Source organism: Pinus tabuliformis, chromosome 5_2 (genome assembly GCF_031772625.1).
Source record: "Pinus tabuliformis cultivar Carrire ecotype Pingquan chromosome 5_2, CPIR1, whole genome shotgun sequence".
Classification (NCBI taxonomy): Eukaryota; Viridiplantae; Streptophyta; class Pinopsida; order Pinales; family Pinaceae; genus Pinus; species Pinus tabuliformis.
This window is the reverse complement of record NC_142306.1, coordinates 677,870,791-677,893,534: the sequence shown is the minus strand read 5'-3', so window position 1 is coordinate 677,893,534 and position 22,744 is coordinate 677,870,791.

Genomic DNA, 22,744 nt, shown 5'->3' with positions numbered 1-22,744 from the left:
TAGCATTTCTTCCTCTTCTTCATGAGTCATGCTAGAGATTTCAGGTTCCTTACTAGGTGTTTGCATTTTCTTTCCTCGGGGCATCAGTTACCGATAATAATGCTTTACTATGCCCTTTGAATTCCGTTAAACCAAGCTTACACAAAAATTTAAAAAAAACTACACACCTTTTTCACTTTATAGAAGCCTGATATTGAATCTGATGTATCTCTGTAATTTCGGATCATCCAATTCTGAAATTGCAACCTGTAGTATCCTTCTGTGTCCTCTTTCCAATGCCACAAGTCTGACCCAAATTGGATTCTCCAAGGAAGAGTTATGTGAAATCTCCCACAGTGACTTGCTTTTAGACTAATTCAGTAGAGCAAACTTGTACGACATTCCACGAGTCACTGTTTCAACCTTTGAATCTAGAACACGCATACAAGAAACTACAGTCCGTCCTCTTTCTGTACCTTCTTACGAAATTTCAATCCGATCCCCAGAGAGAAATTTATGACGATTTTCCCTAGGTCACCTGTTTTGAATGTAATTCAGGAGTCTGCAAAAAGACCAACTTCCTCAGATCATATCTCCGCAAATGTCACGCGAAAAGCTCTAAAATTCGGAGCCAAGGTTCAGTGCGATTTCTTCTCAAATGGTTTTTTTTTGCGACTTCTGAAACATCACAGAAAAAAAGTTATAGTGAAAATGCCACGGTGACCTGTTTGGAGCAGCGAAACCCTAGAATCCAAAGCTCTGATATCAAATGTTATGAAACTAGCTCAAGAAAAGATAGAAAAGATAGATCAACGCCTTAGAATTCAGCCTATTCGAGGGGGCAACCTCCTTTACATTACATAAATGAACAATTCTTGGATGATACAAATGACAAAACCTCCTTTCTATATATAGGAGTCTCAGGAGTCACAATATAATCCAGCCGACCTAACAATAATAATATAAAGCCACAAAAATAACAATAGAGGGATTCTATGGGGGACAGAAATAACAACATGGGGGTAATAGGGGCACAAAAATATAAATAAGGGGTATAACTAAAATAGTAATGGGGTAATCACTAGTATTATAGGGACCCAACACTTATATTGTAGTGTCAGCAATGTAGAAATATTGCTCTCAAATGCTGCGGATGATCGGTCTGCTTTCGCGAGTGAGACGGAAGATCATCGAGGTATGGTTGAACGATGTTCTTGATGTCATGGAAGGCATAATTCATTACCCTATGAAAAGTTTCCCCTACGTTCTTTAAACCAAAAGGTAGCTTACGGTACGCGAATGTGCCCCACGGACAAATAAATGTAGTCTTTGACTGCTCCTATGGGTGGATATTTATTTGATTATACCCAGAAAATTCATCCATAAACGAAAAGATTTCACATCCGGCGCATTCATCAATTATCTGGTCAATGAAGGGTGTAGGGTAGTTATCCTTTGGACAAGATTGATTTGCATCCCTGTAATTGACGCATACTCTAATTGTTCCTTGCTTTTTCATCATTGGAACAATGTTCGATACCCAATCAGTTAAAGGAACCAGGTAAATAAAACCAGCACGAAGAAGTTTTTCAACTTCTGCCTTGATGGCAGCGGCTTTCTTCGGGTGCACCTGGTGAAGCCATTGTCTTACCGGTTTGACATCTGGATACATCTTAATTTTGTGTTCAACTATGCTTGAGTCAATGCCTGGCATTTCTTCATATGACCATGCAAAGACATCTCTGAACTCGCGAAAGAGAGCGTAATATATTTCAAGTTCTGAAGAAGAACAAGATTTGCCAACATGAATATTTTCTACAACATCTGGTTTAGTCGAGATATTTATGGCGATAGTTTCTTCAATATTGGACAGATTTCACTCAGAATCCACCGTATTTACAGTATTTGATAGAAAATCAAAAACTGATGGATGATTAAGGTCGCTGGAGTAATCTTCGTTGTAATCCAGAAGATGGGAACGATGGTGGTAATCTTCCCATGGTGCCCCCTGTATGTTCATTGACTGAACAATTCCTTCGTCTATAGAATGTACATGCAACCAAGGATCTGAAGAGGTACCATACTCCTTAGACCTATCTACCCAAACGCTTGACGAGCGTTCATTGGGGTTTGCCTCCCATGCCAAGAACATTGATTGCTACAATATTTCTATTGGGCTTGGAGGCAACACCTGGTGACGATCCATGCTAATATCGTTTTCGGACATCTTCTGAATGGAAGATACCATATTGCAGGTTCCTACCATTTCCACTTCCGCCATGTTGTTTGGAGGCGATAGGGCAAAAGTACCCATCAATGTAGGGTGTTTTAGTAGGCCTAATCCGATATTTTGAAGCAACTGAGAGCTTCCGTGGATCATTGGAATGCTTCCCGTAACTTGCGAACTGTTGGGGAGGAATGTCTGTTGATCGACAATTATAATTCCCCCTTGGAAGGGAAATGCAATCTTTCTAAAGTATGTCAACACAATGGCAGCCATAGCATAAATCCAGGGCCTTCCCAGTAGGATGTTGTAATCGAGGTTTCCATCAATAACTTCCACACCAATTTCTACTATTTTCCTCCCCAGTTCAACTTGCAAGTTACTTAAAATCCCGTATGGATGTATGTTCGTCCATCAAATGCTTTTAATGTCGTCGATGATCGCGACAAGGGTGGTGAGCCTAATGTTTTCTAGCAACTCATTGACATAATACATGTAGATGCCCCCTCATCAATAATTGTTCGATGAACAGTTTTGTTGAGGCCTTTCACTTGAATGAGGAAAGCGAGTTGAGCTGGTAACTGAGGTTCGTATCCTTTATTATTAAAGGCCACAAGATTGGAATCTGCTAGGTCAATCCCACCTATTGCTAATAACAGAGCCTGCTTTTAGGAGGGGCAATTTTGCAGTACTTCAAGTGTCGACATAGCGGACGGTGATTGGGCCAGGTCCTCTACTATATTATAATTCTGTGCTGCTCTGGCACGAGGATTAAATGTCGATTTGTGTACTACTCCCTTTGGTGGCTTTATCGTTAGCTCAGGAATGATGGGTGGCACAACTTCAGTCGAAGTTGTTGTCGAACTACTAGGTTGATCAGTAGCCTTGTTGTTCGACAGCTGTGGATTCCCATAATCTTTATTCCTTGTCGATATCAAAGCATCATTTTGCTGTTTTGAAATGGACAGCATAAGGACTTGGGATGGGGAAGCATTGTCACTAGCAACCAGATTGGTTCCTGGGTTTGGAAACGGATCAGTCAATACTGCTGAGGTTTTTGAATTCTTAAAGAATTTCTTAACTTCAGCTTTATATGGACAATCTCTCGTCCAATGATCCTCATCGCATATGAGGCATGGCTGAGTAGGTTTCTTTTGCCCAAAAGGGTTTGCAGAAGATTTTTCAGGAGACGAATCATCATGTTTCTTCTTTTTGCTCTTCCCTTTCTTCTTGCCTCCTGGTTGCCTCGGTTCTTTGCCTTTTTCCGTTGACACGAAATTAACCTCCGAGGCTATAATTTCTTCATTTGCATTTTGATTAGAAATCTTACGGGCTTTCTTAGATGTAGACTTTGTCAATTTCGTGCTCGTCGTACCTATGACGCCATCATTGGCATGAGAGTCTTTGTTTGATTTAGGAGGAGGAACAGAAAATTCTGGTCTCAGAGCATCATGGATTTTGTCATAGTGCGTGCCAGACTGAGTATGGATCAAGTCTAAATATTGCGCATGAGCAATCACCTACTCTTCAGTGACAACCCCTCCCTTCGCCACATCTTCTGTTATAAAAGGTAACAAAGACTTAATAAACCATTCAACTAGTAGTTGATCAGGGACATATGTTTTTACCATTCTACGATGACGTCGCCATTCATGAATATGATCAAATATGTGAGTGGCTGTCGTTTGCTTGAAATTGGTAAGAAGCTCTGTTCCTGTTTCATACCTTATTGGTAATTGAAAATGGGTTAAAAAGGTTATGGCAAGGGCACTAAAGTTATCAAACGAAGCTCTAGGCAATTTGATGTACCATTTTTCTGCTGGACCAATTAACGTTTGCTGAAAAAGGCGAAGCCGAATCGAATCATCATTGAGAGTGTTGGATGAACACCACAGATGAAAGTTCATCACATGATTCGATGGGTCTTCACCCGGATTTCCATTAAATTTAGGAATATCTGACGAAATTTTATGATGAATCGCTGGCCACCAAGGGGCATAAGCGATTAGATCATTCGTTAGTCGATTTAGATCTGGTAACTCTAGAGTCGCCACGAAGGGCAACTGTTGATTCAAGTTCGGTGAAGCGTACCCAGGATAAAATGGGATCGCCTGAGCAGTGGGTCTTTGCATACTAGCATAATGCATTTGATGTTGATAACTTTGATAAGGTGGTTGGGCATAACCAATTTGAGACGATTGGTTATACCCGTTTTGAATATACGGCTACCCATTACCTGCAAAGTTTTGTTGCTCAGGTCCTTGGTAAGCTTTTTGGAATTGTGGTTGTTGATATTACACCAGCCATGGTTGTGAAACCATTTGTTGTTACCCAATACTGTACATTTGACCAAGATGAGGGGTAATAGTACCCATTTGAGCCTGAGTCACTCTAGTTAAGGAGCCACTAACTGGTGATTGCGGTTGTGTCGCGGAGACAAGAGGCTATTGTACAACGACTTGAGAAACTTGAGGTTGGCATACAATAGGCAATGCTTGTACTTGCGACACTATCACAATAGCTAGTGTAGTGGGGATGTTTGACATAGGGAGACTCGGTTGCATTGAGTATACAACTCTTGGTTGTTGAGGCAGTATTGGCACCCAACCGCTAGATGTGATTCCAATTTGACCTGAATTCGGTTGTGAACTCTCATATGGTTGTTCTCCCAGAGGGAACAATGAAAGGGTGTAGTGCCCTCCATATGGTAGCAATCCAGTGCTCAAGGGAATGATTGGCCTTTGGAGACTAGACTGCCCAAATTGATATTGTTGTGAAGGATCAATTTGTTGAGATTCAACATAAGATATTCCAGATACTATTCCGGATGAAAAAATGGGAACAGAACATACTGTCAAAACAATCCCTGGGTGGACTCCTAGTGGTTGAGAGCTAGATGGGACAGATGGTATACCAGGGAACATCGTTGGAGTGGTGGCAAGAGGTTCTGCTACCGCTGTATCGGACGAGACAGTCCTAGATGTCGATGGTTGTCTAGACATATCGAGTCTATCCAAAAGACTTCCCAACACTTCTACAGGAACTTGCGATGAAGGGGTATTAACTTCTGAAGTAGAAGGATATAGGTGGATCTCAGTCCCAAAATGCGATGGAGTACTAGATGGAAGATCCTTCGTAATCTCTTCTATAGCAATCAATCCAGGTGGAAGAGGCAGATCTTCAAGTCCGTAAAATATTTCTGGTGCCAAAGAAGGTATAGATTCTGTAGCGACAGATGTTGTAGGGGTAACACCTTCCGAATCAACCCTGGATGGAGTTGGTTCAGGAATAGAAGTGTTTATTGTTACACTAGGATCAGTTCTAATGTCCTCTTGTAACTGCGGAACTTCTTCTGTAGAGGTAGGGATACCAGAAATGGTTGGACTAACTAGAGTCTCAGAGGATGTTGAAACACAAGTTTCAAACAAACTAGGAGACTTTGACCCAATTAAACGAGTTCTCTTGACCTGGAATGGTTTGGTTTCCGAAGTCAAAGACGGTTAACTCGTCAGTCTCTGCGAACGATGGGGTTTTGATTGACTTTCTTCCATGATTGCAGATTATTTGATAAACTCAAAATAAGAGGGGAAAATGTTATTCCATATTAAATGAATTTTAGACGCTTTGACACAACTTGCTTTTTTCACTTTTTAAGAGTCGAGAAAAAGCTAAAGATGACTCTAGTCGCCTTTGATTTTTAATGAGCCTGAAGTGACAAGTGTTCAGATGGACCTTTTCTTTTAAGGAGTCTGAAAAGGAACGAAAGAGACTACTCTAGAAATCTAGACAGAGGGATTACCAAACCAATCGCAAAACTGCAGAATACTTTTTACGGTACGGTAGTGAATCTTCCCAAATGTTGTGTTCAGTGCATTGCGATCGATAGGGCGGCAGACACGGCTTCCTAAGGATAAATGATATAGCCTATTGTGGTATCCCAATATATACTCGACGGTACGTGGGAGCACAAGTTCGTACTGGCACTTGTCGTCTCAAAGAGGAGGAATCACCCAACCTACAGTGAGAGCGACAGTTACCAGGCTTTACGACGTCAGAATACGTCTCTAGCCTAGACTTCTAGATGTTGTGCATTAGGTTCCAAAGCATTTTTATGTTCATTAAATTTATTTTACAGTTGATCTTTCTTAAGAAATTTTCCTTTCAAGTTCACCACGTGATGTAGATATACAATTCCTAAAATGCAATCTAAGATGATAAACAATCATTTAATCTTCTTTTTGCAATGAAAATCCTAGCTACTAAGGAAAGAGAAATGAAATCCTTTCAACATAGAGCAGAGAGCACACACTAGATGTACTGTCCTAAATCAAAATCAACAAGCAGTCTAAATGCAAATGCACGTGCATGTATTTTTTTTTTTTCTTTCTTAATGTATGAATGACAAAAAGAATGCTAAATACAAATCTGAATTATTCCTTCTTTCAAAATGACAGTACTAACGATTTTCTTTTCAAAAACGAAAAAGAGACAAGACGACACTTTACGATTTTGAATTGAAAACTACTTTCAACACTTGAAATATTATTAATTCAGATCAAATACAAGAGTAACAATACAATCAACTATCAAGAACAGTAGGATTCTTTTCTTTGACTGAAAACGACACTTGCGACACTTCCAAATCAAAAGATGACAGTTCAATTAAGCTACTATTTTGTAAAAGAGAACTGTAAATGGCACACAATACATAAAAACATTCACAATTCTTTGTACAATATAGGTTGGATGATGCAAAGAAGGGGGGTTTCAATAGTGATCTACTGATCATAGACAGCTTAACTCCTGAATCAAACTGAAGAGAGTGAAGGAAAAACCAAAATCTGGAGGCAGATCTAGTCTTGTCTGATCATCGCACCTGTAACACAGGGAAACAGGGATGCATCCCACCTACTACACACGAGAGGTGCGATGCATCCAGATTTCCTAAAGGAGAGGGTGCGATGGTCAAGGAATGAGACTTTAACTTGGTTTTTGGTCATAGTTTGTAGTTTAGTTCAGGGATTTAGGCCGAGCAAATGATAGTCAGTAACTACAAAGTATAGGGATGATCTAATGAGGTTACTCAAGCTACCTCTAGGGCACTTAGGATGTTTGCAAGTCAATTGTTCATTTCATAAACAAACCCAGAGATTGACTGAAGCAACGTTGATCTACTTTGCACTTGCATAGCAAATGCAGTTCGAAGGCTAGCTGGCTTGACTTCAGGCTCCGTCTGTGGTTTATGAATCAAACAAATAGAGACAAGCAATCAAAATAATTTCTCCCCAGCGGAGTCACCATTTTGTTATCAGGAAATCTAGTGTCTATTCAGAGCTGCTAGTCCCACTAAGATGGGTAGCTATCTTAGAAACAAATAGATTAAAGTCACTTGTTTTTCCTTTACGAGAGAGAGAGATGAGAAAGAAGCAAAGAGTACCAACCTCAGTCTTCCACTTGGCTCCTTGCTTGTTTCCTTTCCCCTTTGACAGAATCTCGCCACTGCTTCGTTACTTGTCCTACTTCAAAGAGCACCTGTAGGTTCACAGCAGCATAATACCATCAAAGCATAGAGATCTTTCAGTGTAAACAATATAGGATCAGATATATATTGACCATACAAATGCATATATCAACACAATATTCAGAGATACACAAGAATATGGAGGAAAACTCAAATAGCTTTATTAGTAAAAGTCGTAGAAGAGAGGATTACAACCACTTGGTCTAACCCAGTGCCATCCTCCCAGCTTGAAAGCCCTCTTCACCTCACACAAAGCAAGATCACCCAACAATGTCTTCAAAGAGAAACCAGCAGCACCTCTTTGCAAATTACCAAATTCCAACCTTTGGATCTCTTGGATGAGGGATCCATTTATAGATATTTGCAGGGGGGTGAGTCAGCTTCTGGGATTTTGATTAGTGTCATCTCTCTGATAGTTCTTAGTTACACATGGGGATTTTAGATCTCTTACTCATCCCTGGGCGAACTCAGAGAGGCAAGTGTCAAATGAGCAGTTTCTAGAAGATTCTCTGGGTTTCCAACCTAGCAAACTGCTTGTGCCATTTGTCTGCTCTTGCCCATTGCACCCTACAGAAGGGATTTTCAGTATGCATCACACTTTTTGCATGTGGCAAGTGAGATGCATCGCACCTTTTGCACTGGGTAGTCTGTATGGTCCTGCTTTGACCAGTTCTGAGTGGTTTTTCATGGAAAACTTCTGGGAGATGATGTAATCAGCTGACCTTTCTCCTTTAGGGTATGAAACAACACTTTTATGGACTTAGAAGCCCTTGATTTATGGACATATGTGATTGGGAAAAAGAAGGGAGAAGAACATAATTTCCAGATGCCCAGCAACCAACCCACCCCTCTCTTTCATTTCATTCTCGATTCAAGTTTGATGGGAATAATACTCTATGACCAGTTGCACTGACAAGAGCTTTATTAATGCACCGACCAGAGGTTCCTGTACTCACTGAGTATAGGTTCGATGAGTATAGCTTTGATGAATAGAACTTTCCCATGGATCGGATCCTGTAGTTCCTAGCCTGATTGATTGGCTATTGTTGTGCTGGCTCTGGGATGGGTGGCTTTTGGTTTGGAAGGTCCAAAGGCTCACAGAAAGGGGACATGAGTTAGATCGGATGGCTATGTTCTTCTTCTTAGGTCGACGAATAGGTCCAACCGATGGGGATATCCCCCACCACTACCATTTCTTCGAAGTGTCCCTTGTCTTAAAGTAACCCCGACGAGTTGTACCAGGGGGACGGGACTATAGAGCTGCTCTTCCGTCCCAGGAGCATGAGCCAGCTTGCCAGCCCGATCCAGAAATCTCTTCCTATCGACTTCAACACTCTATATAGGAAGAAGATCCAGAAACATATCAGTACCCTGGAACTTGCAGTCCTGAGTGGTAGGTTACCTTGTGTTTTATTGGGCGGTTTCATCATTGGCTCCTAGTTGATTGATTCTATGAGTGTTGAACAAAAACATCCTTCTCACACTCGCTAGATTGTACTATGCATCATGGAGACCATCATCATTATCGGTGGCCATTCTCGCATATGTTAATGATTTTCATCATTGACTGGTAATCAGATGATTTTTCACATGGCCGACTTCAACTCCTTTATTCACATGTGGATAGATTTGTTGTTCAGATAACCGGTGACCAAGATCTTTGGTAGACGCTTACATAAATTGGCCTCCCATAGTCCTGAAGCTCCTATCCTCTATCTCTTTTATTACAATATCTATAAATTATTTCAGTCATCATCTTCATCTCTGACCTCACACTTTAAGGGGCACTTGTTACACAGGAAAATGACCTCCTCATCACCTCAGAGGATAAAGACACATTGGTTGAAGACATTGGTTGAAGACAAGACCTAAATCACAGAACTATTTTCTAGGGGAATGCACCCCAGAAACATACAAGGAGAATTATAACACTTTCCATCTCTCAGCCAAAGTTGTTAGTCCCTAGGTTAATGCTTTGTTTTTCCTAAAGGGAAGTGTTACCTTTCACTTAAATTTCACCTCAAAAAATAGGAAACATCCACCTCTGGCCTAACTAAGGACATTGCACCCCAGAAACATACAAGGAGAGTTATAACACTTTCCATCTCTTAGCCAAAGTTGTTAGTCCCTAGGTTAATGTTTTGTTTTTCCTAAAGGGAAGTGTTACCTTTCACTTAAATTTCACCTCAAAAAATAGGAAACATCCACCTCTGGCCTAACTAAGGACATTGCTATTCCTAACAGAGTCTCATGGGAAGGGAAGGAGCAATAAAGTGAGGCAACATCCAATATTTTTCCTCAATGGAACTCAAGAAAGAATTGGAAAGGATGAGCCTCTCAACATATATATATTGGAGGCTTGGTCATTGTGAAAGGGGTCGAATGGTTGTTGAGACTTTCCAAGAGATTTAGTATTGTTATGGTGCAAAGAAGTTGAGAGAGAGAGAGAGAGGAGCTGAAGCACTAAAGGAGGCTTGATCCAACTAAGATGATTGTAATAATTCTTCTTCTATCTAATAATATATATTTGTTTATGTTTTGTCTACTTGATGGTGCCGATATTGTATTCCTTTACATGTTGATTTGATTCCATGATTAATAAGTAGCTTAAATGCATGCTAGCTTATATTATCATATATTGATGTTTTTATTATCAAGGTTTATATGTTGTAGGATTACGCTTTGTCTTGTCTATGTGCAGGTTCTGATCTAGGAGCTAGCGGAGAGGTCTTCCACTTTGCCACATTGAGTTCTCCAGCAGGGATACACCAAGGACTGAGGTAATCCTTCTCCTTTCGCTTTATCAATCATGCATTAATATGAAAATATATATGTTTCTTTGTGATAGTTTCAGCTAATCTTAAATAGTCTGCCTTGGATCCTTGGAAGATACGAGAGGGTATTTCATCCAAAACCACCCGTTATTAATCCCGATAGAAAAAACCTCCTTCATTTGTCCCTGGGGCATATTTGCATATTGGAACCTCCCATTCGATCTGAAGAATGCACGTGTAACCTTTAAGAGGGCCATGGACTATGTGTTTCATGATATTAGACACATTGTTCAAGCTTACTTGGATGATCTTCCGACTCAGTGCAAGAAACAAACCCAACACCTAGCTCATCTTCGAGCAATCTTTATTAGGTGTAGATTCTATAAAATCCGTCTAAATCCGCATAAGTGCATATTGTTTGTCAAGTTTTGATGCCTACCTGGTTTCATTGTCTCCAAGTATAGGATAAGGGTTGATCCCGATAAGGTAAAGGAAATTACTCAATTTCCCACACTGCAATCCATCTTACAACTCCAAAGTTTTTAGGGGAAGGAAAAATTCTTATGATGATTCATCATGAATTACGTCTAACTAATGAAAGGATTTATGTCCTTGCTAAAGAAAGGAGAACCATACTTGTTGGATGATCAAGCCCAACGATCATTTGATGCCTTGAAAGTGCACTAATATCTGCCCCACTACTTAGTCCTCTTGACTATTCGTGCGAATTTATCTTATACCTAACAACCTTGCCATCCTCCATTGGTATGGTGTTGGTCCAAACTCACAATCATCTCAGTGAGAATGTGATATATTATCTCTCGAAAGGCCTAGCTGGGCCTAAACTCCGATATTCACATGTGGAAAAACTATCCTTGGAATTTGTCTTTGCTGTTAACTGCTTTTGACATTACATACTGTTGTGACAGACTACTATTATCGCCCTGGAGAATCCCATGAGACACATTCTATCTCATCAAGTCATCAGAGGAAAATATTCCAAATGGATATTTATCCTCCAATAATTTGATCTGGTTTTTGCCACTGCCAAGGCTAAAAAATCCCTAGTCTTCGTTGAATTATTGTTGGACTTTCCCATAGTTGACCCAAATGAGGTAGCCCATGATCCTCTACCAAATGAATCTGTCTATCTATTCAACTCAATTGATCCTTGGTATGGATACATTCTTGTCTACCTCAAAACACAATGGTTCCACCTAGATCTCTCATTAGACGACCGTCGTCGCATCCACCACCAAGCCAAGAACTACTTAGTCTTGAACGATACTCTATATTGTCATGGTTTTGACTCAGTTCTTTGACATTGTCTCACTCATGCCAAGGAAGAACACATTATAAATGAATTCCATGCTGGGGCATGTGGTAGTCATCTTTCTGGCATGGCTACCGCCAAGAAAATTTTGCGTGTAGGTTACTACTGCCCAACCTTGTTTAAAGATTGTATTATTGTAGTCCAATAGTGTCATCTTTGTCAAATATTTACCAAGAAAATGGGCACACCCCCTGCCCCTCTTCACCTGGTTATCTCCGTCAACCCCTTTTCGAAATGGGGCATCAAATTCGTCACATATAACCCCACTTCCTCTGATGGACACAACTTCATTAATGTCATTATGGAATACTTTATGAAATTGGTCGAAGCCATTCCCACTTTTCGAGATGATGGAGAAACTGCTATGTTATTCTTGTTCAATCAGGTAATATGTCATTTTGGCGTGCCCCACACGATCATTATAGACCATGGTTCCCACCTTCAAAACCATATGATGTCTGACTTAACATCGTTGCTAGGGTATAGGCAAGAACATTCTTCCTCCTACTACCCACAAGCTAATGGCCAAGTGGAAGCCATCAAGGGTGTCCTAAAAACCATGATCCGATGGTTAGTAGGTAATCGTAAAACCCACTAGCATCACATGTTATATCCTTATCTTTGGGCATACTGAACGTCAGTCAAAACTTCTACAGGCTTTACACCATTTCAAGTTGCTTATGGAATAGAAGCAGTTCTTCCTATCGAGTGTCAGATTCCCTCCCTAAAATTAGTTTTTGAACTCCTGCCCGACACCACTGCTGAAGAAGAGTGCTTTCTATCACTTAATCAGGTGGATGAAACTCATCGAGATGCCACACTGGGTCTCGAAGCCCATAAGCATCGAGTCAAAGCCCAATATGACAAAAATGTCAAGCCTCGATCTTACCAAGAAGGCGACCTCATTTTACTATACGATCAAAAGCATGATCTCTTAGGGGTAGGAACACTTCAACCATTATGGGTCAGTCCATATATTGTTACTAAGGTCCTTTCAAAAGGTGCTTATGAACTTTAGGATAGAGCCCCACAACAGGCTCTATCTGAAAAAGTATTATGCCTAGTGTTTTAGTGGGCATCTACTTTGTCATTGTATGCATATAAGTTTTGATTTTTTTGGTGTGTTTGGATTTTTTTTGGCTTTGATGGGTATTTTTCACATTCACGTCTCTCATTGCACAGATTTCTTCGCCACCGTTACCATATTTCATATATGCATATTATGCCAGTTGTCACACACGGTACATTGCATCAGCTACTTTGGTCCTTTATACACCTGAGTCATAAATACTTAGTTCCAGGAGAGTTTTTCCAGGTGCTGCCACCAATAATATTGATAAGTACATGTCCATGATTGAACTCCTTACTAATTCCTCATATTGGAAAATCTCCAATCTGATGGTCAGGTTAGACTCCCAGCTAGTCGTTATGCAAATGACGAATTACTATCACATTCATAATCCAATATTGTTACGTTATTTTTTAAGGGTGTGACTTTTGGAATGTCAATTTGAGTCTTTTATGTATGAACACATTCCTAGAGAATCTAATGCATTAGCTGACTCATTGGAAAATTATGTATTGGATTCTACCCCACTCTTTATATTTACATGTATGAATGTAAAATTTCATAGTTAAAAAAATAAAAGCACACACATACACCATTAATCGCCAAAATCTCTCTCTCTCTCTCTCTCTCTCTCTCTCTCTCTCTCTCTATATATATATATATATATATATATATATATATATATATATATATATATATATATATATATCTATATATATATATATATATATATATATATATATATATATATATATATCCTGTTGAGCCTGCTTCTCATGGTAACAAATTACTGCTCTAGCTAACCTCCTAAGATGCACCAGAAACTATTGTGGTACACCCATTGTGTGTCGATGCATATGAGTTGGTATATCTCTCATGGGAAGAGGCAACACACCCATGCTTAATCCTTCAAGGTTCCTAGCAACCTCATGGAGACTCTGTGTGTCATCTCCCTCTTCGACAGTTGTTGCACCTTCTGCTGCTCCAGCCCCAGGTAGCTAATCACCTTGCCTAGCATACCGAGGCATACCTGCAGGACGTACCAGTGCCACATCTGTGTCAAATAATTTCTTCATGTCAAAACTTTTTCACCCATAACTGAAAAATTGCATAAAATTCAAAGGTCAAAAAATAATTTTTTGTACTTTGATCTATCCTCTTACCTTATGACCTCCACTAAGTGTCGAGTGGCAATAGCAGTTCCAAATCCCTTGTGTAGTGCATGCCTGCATAAGGATAATCCTCAATCATCAAGATCTGGCCACTGAGCCACTCGAACAAGTCATCCTCAAAAAATTGTCTAATCAGTCCTCCTCCAGTATGAGGTGCTAGGGAAGCCCATCACTCCTGTCTCATCTCCCTGGGACCGGCTATGCCCAGAATCCTATGCAGCCTCATCACAAACACTCTCTAAAGCATAAATGAAACAATCAAAGTACCATAATTAAAATTTATTTGGGATTGGGACTTACAAGCTACCAACTCTGCTTTCACTTGATGGAGGATTCACTCACACCAATTGAATACATGTGGCTGTAAGAATTCTATTGCTAGTATTAACTAGGCCTTTGTAGCCACATGCTAGCTCTTAGACCCTGCCAAGCCTACAATCATCCATTGAATAGCCCTCATCGGTCTAGTTTTGATCCGCTCAATGGGAACCTTATTGCTCACTAGCCCGATGCCCAGTCTACAATATGTCTGGAGCAATTCGACGGTGGTCCTCAGATCTTCTCTCCTTCCTGTCACGTTTACTCATGCACCTCTGTGTGATAAACCAATGAGGAAATACATATCGTCCCTTTCGATCAAGAGTTCATGATCCCCAATCCTTAACACATATTGTCGTTCATCCCACCGTTGGATGATCTAGCTAAGGAGATCCTCCTTACTCCTCATCAGGTCCAGTCTGGCATATTTTAGTAGCCCATGTCTTCATAAATCTTTCAAGCAAGCCAGATCATTTAACATTTGTAGCTCCTTGGCATCATGAGCTCTTTCTCTCCATAGACTCGTTTTGTAAGATTAATTCCTACACAAATACACCCATGAATCAGTCTGTAGTCGGCTAAAACCCTATCACCTCAACAAAACTACTTTTTCCTTTCGCTTGGCCAGCTAACGTAACCCTCTAGATCTCACAGGGCTTGCTAATGCCCCTCCCTTTCATGGGAAAGGCATTTAACACGTCACTTGGCTTGGGAAACTATGTTAGTCATGCAAGCTACCTGGGCTTTCCCAAAACTAAAAAATACTTAGAAAAAAGACTAAAACATGTATTCAAATGCAAGATACAGATGAGGAAATCTACCTGGAACTAATGGTGCATCAAATGATAGCCTAGAGTGCTCACAATTTCTTGGGAAAATTCTACCCCTTTTTCTCCCCATAGCACTCTCACAAAAATCAAAACAATGGAAATGAAGACTTGTAACCCTTCTTATAGTCACTCTGGAGGTATGACTCACTCTAGCTAGTCATCGAAATTGATGTTTTTCATTCCTATATTGTTTAAACATATGCTGTCAAATTTTACTTATGCTCTAATGATATGTAGAATTGACCAAGTTTGACTCTAGATGAGCACGTTCTTTTTTGTGACTTTTTTCTAGCTCTTAAACTGAAAAATCCCCAAGTTACCTTCTTCAGGCTCGTAAAACTCCTATGAAGAAGATATGAGCACTTTATTTTTGGAGACCTTTTCTTGCTCTTAAACTGAAAAAAATCCTCGAGTTATCTTCTTCAGACTCGCAAAACTCCTACGAAGAAAACCTAAACAGTTCTTTTATCTCTCCTTTCTCGCTCCAAAAACTGAAAAAATACATATCGAGTTTTCTTCATTTGACTTGTTAAAATTTTATGAAGATTTATTGAGTTTTTCTTCCTTTGACTCATTAAAATTTCATGAAGAATATCGATTTTAGTCTATCCCCTTGTACTCGTAGCAAAATGAGGCAGAGGTCTATTGAGCATAGGTTTATCACTTTATCTAGACTCAATAGACTAACTTATGGAAAAGGAACTGTGTTGGGTATAATATTAAACCTTTGTCGCACCCGGTTATCAACCATGACAAAGGGACCCCCCTAGAGTTGCTCTTTAAGACCTTTTATGACTCTCTAAATATGAAAAGACCACTAATTTTACCCACCTGGACTCCTTAAACTTAATTAGATGGGGAAAAATTGGACAACACAGTGACTCAATATCTATATTTGGAAGGATTTGTTGGCAGCAATCTACCCCTTGAACATGGCACTCCCTCAACAAACCTCTTTTGTTAGCCTCTCACTAAACCTTACCATCCTATGAGTTTAACCTTGATACTTTGATGTTCCTGCATCCATGTACCATAACACTCTTTGGTGTTCATGAGTATAAGCTGCCTGGTAAAACTTTGTGTTGTGCCTTCTATTTTTAAATGGATCCATCTATCCTCTGCTTCCTATATCGACCATCCCTCATAAACTCAAAAAATTCCCTTCATCTATTTGACCCATTGCTCAAAATTTATCTCCAAAACAATCATTATTGACTCGTTTCATGTCTACTGATGTAGTACACCTCATTTCCTACCTTTTGACAAATCTCTTCCTATCAACTTCAACACTCTATTTAGGAAGAAAATCCAAAAACATATCAGTACCCTAGAAATTGCAGTCCTCAATGGCAGCTTACCTTATGTTTGATTGGGGGTTTTCATCATTGGCTCCCAGTTGAATGATTCTACGAGTGTTCAATGACAACATCCTTCTCACACTCACTAGATTGTACTATGCATCTTGGAGACCATCATCCTTATCAATGGCCATCCTCACGTCTGTTAACAATTTTCATCATTGACTAGTAATCAGACGATTTCTCACATGTTCGACATCAACTCCTTTATTCACATGTGCAAAAATATGTTGTTCAGATAAGCGATGACCAAGACCTTGGGTAGAGTCTTACATCACTCAACCTTGTTTCCTATCCCAAGTTGTGTATATTGTTTTCGAAGATAGCTCATCAGGTTGATCATGTTATGATATATGTTATCACTGAAAATGCTGTTGTCAAAATTTTTGGTCTAGCTTAAAGACCGGGTGTTTTCGCAGCGCCTGAATTCTTTTAGCAGTTTCGCAGCGCCATCTATTTTAGTGATTTCGTAGCAAAAGCACTGACTTTGCACTGGCTGCGCTACGAAATTAGGGATTTGCTCGAAGTTTTCAGTGAAGGCCCAAATTCTAAGCACGCCTATGGTATACTGGCTACAACTGCTGTGGATGAGGTTGAGGTGCTTAAAGGTCTAGTGTTGACTAAAGGATATAACTTTGATATTGTTTGCATACAATGCTCTGATTTATGGATTTTACAAAACAGGGAAGACACAACGAACAACAAGGGCTATGTAAATTTTCCATTCTTATAGAAAGTTTCATGGTATCAGTTGGAGTTGATGGGCTCCTGAAATCTGCCCTGTTCAATTCAGGTAAATCACAGTTGACAGACTTGAAACAAATGAATGTGTAACACTCCTTTCTAATATTTCAAGGTTGTGTTGGTCATTTTGGATACTATTCATCACCTTCAAGCTTAGGAATATGCAATGCCAATTCTCAGACCCTACCTTCACCTTCGACGGGAAATTTTGACTTTTCATTTGAGATGAAGAACAGGGTGTATTTAAACAACATTTTAACTCGTAAATGGGTGATAAAAGAATTTTGCAGTCAGCTTCCGAGGATGCGCACCCTTTTAAAGGGCACCTGCAAACAAACATGTCTTTGTCAGTTGCAAGCAAGCATATTAATTAGCAGCCATTATTCAATGGTTCAGAGAAAACATTGATGGAGCAAACGCAAAGGAAGGACAGGCTGTGCATGTGTTGGACATGTTTTCGGTTGGTTTCATGGTATTTGTTTGATAAGTTTTGATAAATATGAAAAGCCAGCGATGTAAAAGTTGTCATTGAGAAATGAGAAGTGAAATTCTGGATGAAGCAGGCTCTCACGATAAGCTGCGCTGCGTTAAAAGTCATGAATGACCCCAAAGTCCTATTTCAAATCATCACAATCATTTTTTTTTCCATAACCTATTCCATGGCTACTGTTGTTAATCGCTGGGTTGCTTATCATAACGGACAGCGACATGATAATTCTCCCGATCTGGTGTATTTTCGTTCTCAAGCATGACTTGGTCACTTTCGTTCCTCTTGTTCAGTCTTGAAAAGAGTCCCTTGGTCCTGTGGCAAGTTCGAATTCTTTAATTAATGATGTATTGTCGGTGACATGGCGGCACACCTGTCTTGTTCTAAGATAGCATTCGGAGATTGTAAATTTGTTGCGCAGATCAGAGAGGCACGTGCAGAGCATCTAATAAATAATCTCTGATAACATTTGGCGTCCTCAAATGTATATGCTTCTCATAATAAATAAACAATACCATTACAGTTACCAAATGTGACTCATATACATACGGCTTCACATGTTCTTACAAAGAAAGAGGCTTGTGATGTATATATGCCGATAAAGAAACCAAATTGTCATGAAATTGCCGCAACCAAGTGCAGAGTATTCGGGTGCCTTGATGGGAATCGAGCAGTAATGCAAAAATATTCAATTCTGAAGTCTTATCAGTTAGGGGTACATGGACCAGAAGCAGATGTTAATACTTTGTGTGTTGGACCAGGTTATACATTTCATTGTTTTAAGGACACACAAGAAGTTTCAGAGGTTCAATATGTGAAGAATGCAAATGTTCCCTTGAGTTATCGCACGGATACTTCAGTTGGTACCCAAAATTGAGAATTTCCGTTCCACCCTGAGATGTATTAAGTTTTGGGCAAACGATAGAGACGGTGGTGACTAAGCATGCCTGCAAACATTGGGAAATTCTGTCAGCGGCCATACATCAACACTGTGGGCGGTTTCTTTTGACTTTTCCAGAGACAGAATGGTCTCTTGCAGCGATGATTTAACATTGATGGTTTGAGATGCAAGCATAAACCCAGCAGAGAGAAATGGAAATAATGGGCCCTGGAAACATCTTCGCTTCATTTCTGGATATCATGACCGAACAACATTCTCAGTTCACTGGTCAAAGAACGGTTTTATTGACAGTGAAGCATCTGATGATTGTATCAGGCTTTTCAGTGAGAAACACTGTAATTTTTTAAAAATGCCTTTTATCTTTTGCCAAATATTAAATGAATTCAATTCAAGGAAGCTGGATCAGATGAATATATTTCGAGAATGTTTGCAAGCTGGAGGCTCTTGCAGCTGTTGATGCATGCGCCAACATTGGGAAGTCTAAAGGTCAGGAGGAGACATGGGATGAATGTTTTGAAGAAATGCTCTCAGAAGTCGCCAGTGATGATGTTTATGAAGAAAATGATGAACCTGTTTCCTATATCTGAAGGATGTTGGATGGGCAAGCAGATGATGATTCACAATATAAAGATGGAGAATACAGAGATCTAATTCTTGTTATTAGGATGAAGACAATACTATTCAAAGGGTTAACTATCAGGTGGAGCCTCTAAATATTGACCTTGTATCTCTTGCAAACCATAGAGATTAAGACAATGAAACAAGTGAATCTCCATTTGGCGATTCATTTGAAACTCGTACCCAACCTTATGATCTTTTCCCAAACAGCAAATACTCCACCTGATGTGACTTCTCAGAAAGGAAGTTCATTTGTTCGTGATATATTCCAGAGCAGATCGAGGTTGCTTCCAGAAGAAATAAATGGATCCTCGGGTTTATTTAAGTCACTGGTTCATATCACAGCGCTGAAATTTGAGAATAAAATTAACCAAGTTCTTCATGGTCTAAAAACAAAATCTCAAGAAGCAGAATATAAGTTTGTCCAAGAAAAACTATATTTCTAGAAGGATTCTCTATTGTTCCTCTTTCAGGAGCTAGACATAGCAGACAATGAATTTACAAATGTTTCATCATCATTCTCTTTGGCAAACTTTGATGATTTGTTTGTAGGTGTTTCAGATCGAGTTGGAAGACTGAGGAAAGAGAGCTGGGACTAAATGCTAAACTAGTAAACTATGTTCCAGCCAAAGTATCTCCAGAAAGCAGAGGAATCCGGGCATGCTGTTTGAGTTTGTTTTTAGGAAAAGCTATTGACATTAAAGCCTGGCAGCTAAACAGGATTATTTGCAAATTGTTGTTCATTTGTTGGAATGAGGAGGTTATTAATAAATGTAGCACAGTGTTAGCAGAAAACTAGTGAGGAGGACTGTGTTTTTAAATCACACAGCAGTTTCGTAGCGCGCTACGAAACTGCTGTAGGTGATGATTTTAAGCGCAGGACAGCTAGTGTGATACTGTGAGCAGCTAGTGCGACACTGTGAGCGGGAGTTGAGGAAGAAAAACAGTTGTCTATCAATACCACCTACAGCACATCAGAAACCTGGCATCATTCCATACCCGGAGTTATTAAAAGATTTGGGAACATGCTGCTATACTTCAGGAGAATGTTGGGAGACAGAGATCGTGGATGTAGGGTGATCATCTTAACCAATTAATAGGCGGTCTATATAGCTAGCATCCGAGACCAGCTTGCTCGGTGAATGTTCCCTCAGCCATCTCAAACTCAAACAGCAAAAGGACATGTGTCAAGAGCCAGAAAAGTATCAAGCATACGAGGAGAAAGGAATTAATGTTTTAGTTTGATTAGGATTGTGTGCAATTACATTTCAGCACTTTGTAATAAATGCATTAATTAAATAGCATGTAGGAATAGTTAATAGCCACCTTCGAGGCTCCCCTCATGCTGGAGGAGGAAGCTCGAGGTGGTTTAGTTTGCTTGCCTATATATGGATCAATGTAGGATGTAAAAAGGGTTGGATACTTTATAGAAAAACAGTGTTGTTTTGGGCCATTGTAAGACCTTTTTTGACAGTAATAGTAAAACAGAGTTATTCTCTTCTCAAGATTCTCGAAGGATTGTCATGTTCAAATGTAGTGATGGTGTTTTATAGTTTATGTTCTTTTATAGTCTTGTTGTAATGCAATCACTCAGAATTCATAATTATATGCTCTGACTTCCTGTGTATTCAGCAAGCTATGTTTTGGTGGAGTATGTTTGACATGTAATGCTAAAAGCCTTGATTTCCATGAGATCACTGTGTTTTCCTTGTTTACTTAATATTATAGACTCCATAGCCCAATGAGAGCCAGTTTGATGTGTTTCCAACCAGTTATGCTTTCATAAGTGAATAAAGAGTTAGCCATCTAGTGTTTGAAGGATTTTATCAAGAGTTGTGAGAGAGCCCTCTCTGATCAAAGAGGCTAATCTTTGGTCTAAAGATAGGTTGAAATAGTTACATGAAATCTTGCTTGGTTGCAGCCCTCAGTAGTGATTTTGTGATAACATTTTGGTGCGTCTGCCGGGAGCTTAAGATTGAATTTCTGAAGGTAGCAGAAGTTCAAATGATTTTCAAGGCTGCAAAACTACCTTGGCGACTCCACACATCAAAGAATAAATTAGAAGGTGACTCCACTGCTAGAAGATCAGTAGCTTGATGAAGTTTCAAGATGGATTCCACTGCAAGAAAGAATGCCAGGTATGCTCCTATGAATCGGTCTCATATCCCTGGTTTTCCAAATCCTATGCCAAAGGTTGATTGGTTAGATGATCTTCCAATATTCAAAGATGAAAAGAAGGATGATGCTGCTCTCCATTTGGTTAAGTTTCACATACATGTACGCAGTCTTAAGGTTCATTTCCCTGAAGATTGTCTCATGAGGATGTTTATGGCTACTTTAGAAGGAGAAGCATGGTCTTGGTATAAAATTTTGGAAAATGATTCATTATCTTCTCTTGCTGATTTCCATGATGTGTTTTGTGAAATGTATAAAGAATGTTATCCTTCTTTGTTGCTGCTCAAAGATTGCTGTAGGCATTCTTTGAATCTTATTCAGTACTTGGAGGATTGTTATGGTGATGATGAATTTACAGATGAAGAAATTTTAGAGGCTCTTCATGACAATGTTTTTAAGCACCAAGGAGAAGGTATAACACTCCATGAAGCACAACATGAAGAGCAGCAAGAGTTTACCTGTGAAAACCATGTTTTATCCTTAGATATTGATGTAGAGATGCAGCAGATTGGTCAGGCTTCAGATCATGATGAAGATGAAATTGATTGCACCCAGAAAAAAGAAATATTGGAGGAAATTTCCTATGACCCTCAGGCAGAGGAAAAACTTGCTCAATTTTGTAATTCCTTGCAGCAGCTTTCTTCAAATAACGATCATAATAGTGAGGAAAATTATATTTTTTATGACAATCATTCAGAAAAGCAGTTGGATAGCATATCAAAAGAACCTTGTGTGGTTGCGAATCAGTTGTCTAAAGATGTGGAATATTATGATGATCATCAACATAACCATGTCTTCTTGGACCCTGTAAGTGAATATATGGACAAGCTTTGCACTCCGGTCTTTCATTTTCATTTGCATTATGAAGATCAAGTATATTATGAGTTGAGTTGGTCATCCCACTACCATGGTTATGTTGAGGTTGAATGCAGTCAAGAGCCTCCCGTATCAGAAAAGACAATTGATTGGCTTTATTGGAAATATCATGTTGCTTGAGTTACAAGTGGAGCTTGCAGCTGATAGGGTAGGTAGGTAGGTAAATTGCAAATAAGCTCAAAGTTGGCTGAGCATTTATTTTTCAGTAGATATAATTTTCTTTCTCCTACAGTCATGCTGGTCAGGCAAATTTTTGTTTGTCAAATCAATGGGTAAGGCACTGGAGCTGCATGTTCTTAGCGCACCACAAGGGCACACTATCCCAAGTGGAGCCACTGTTATCACTGAAAATGCTGTTGTCAAAA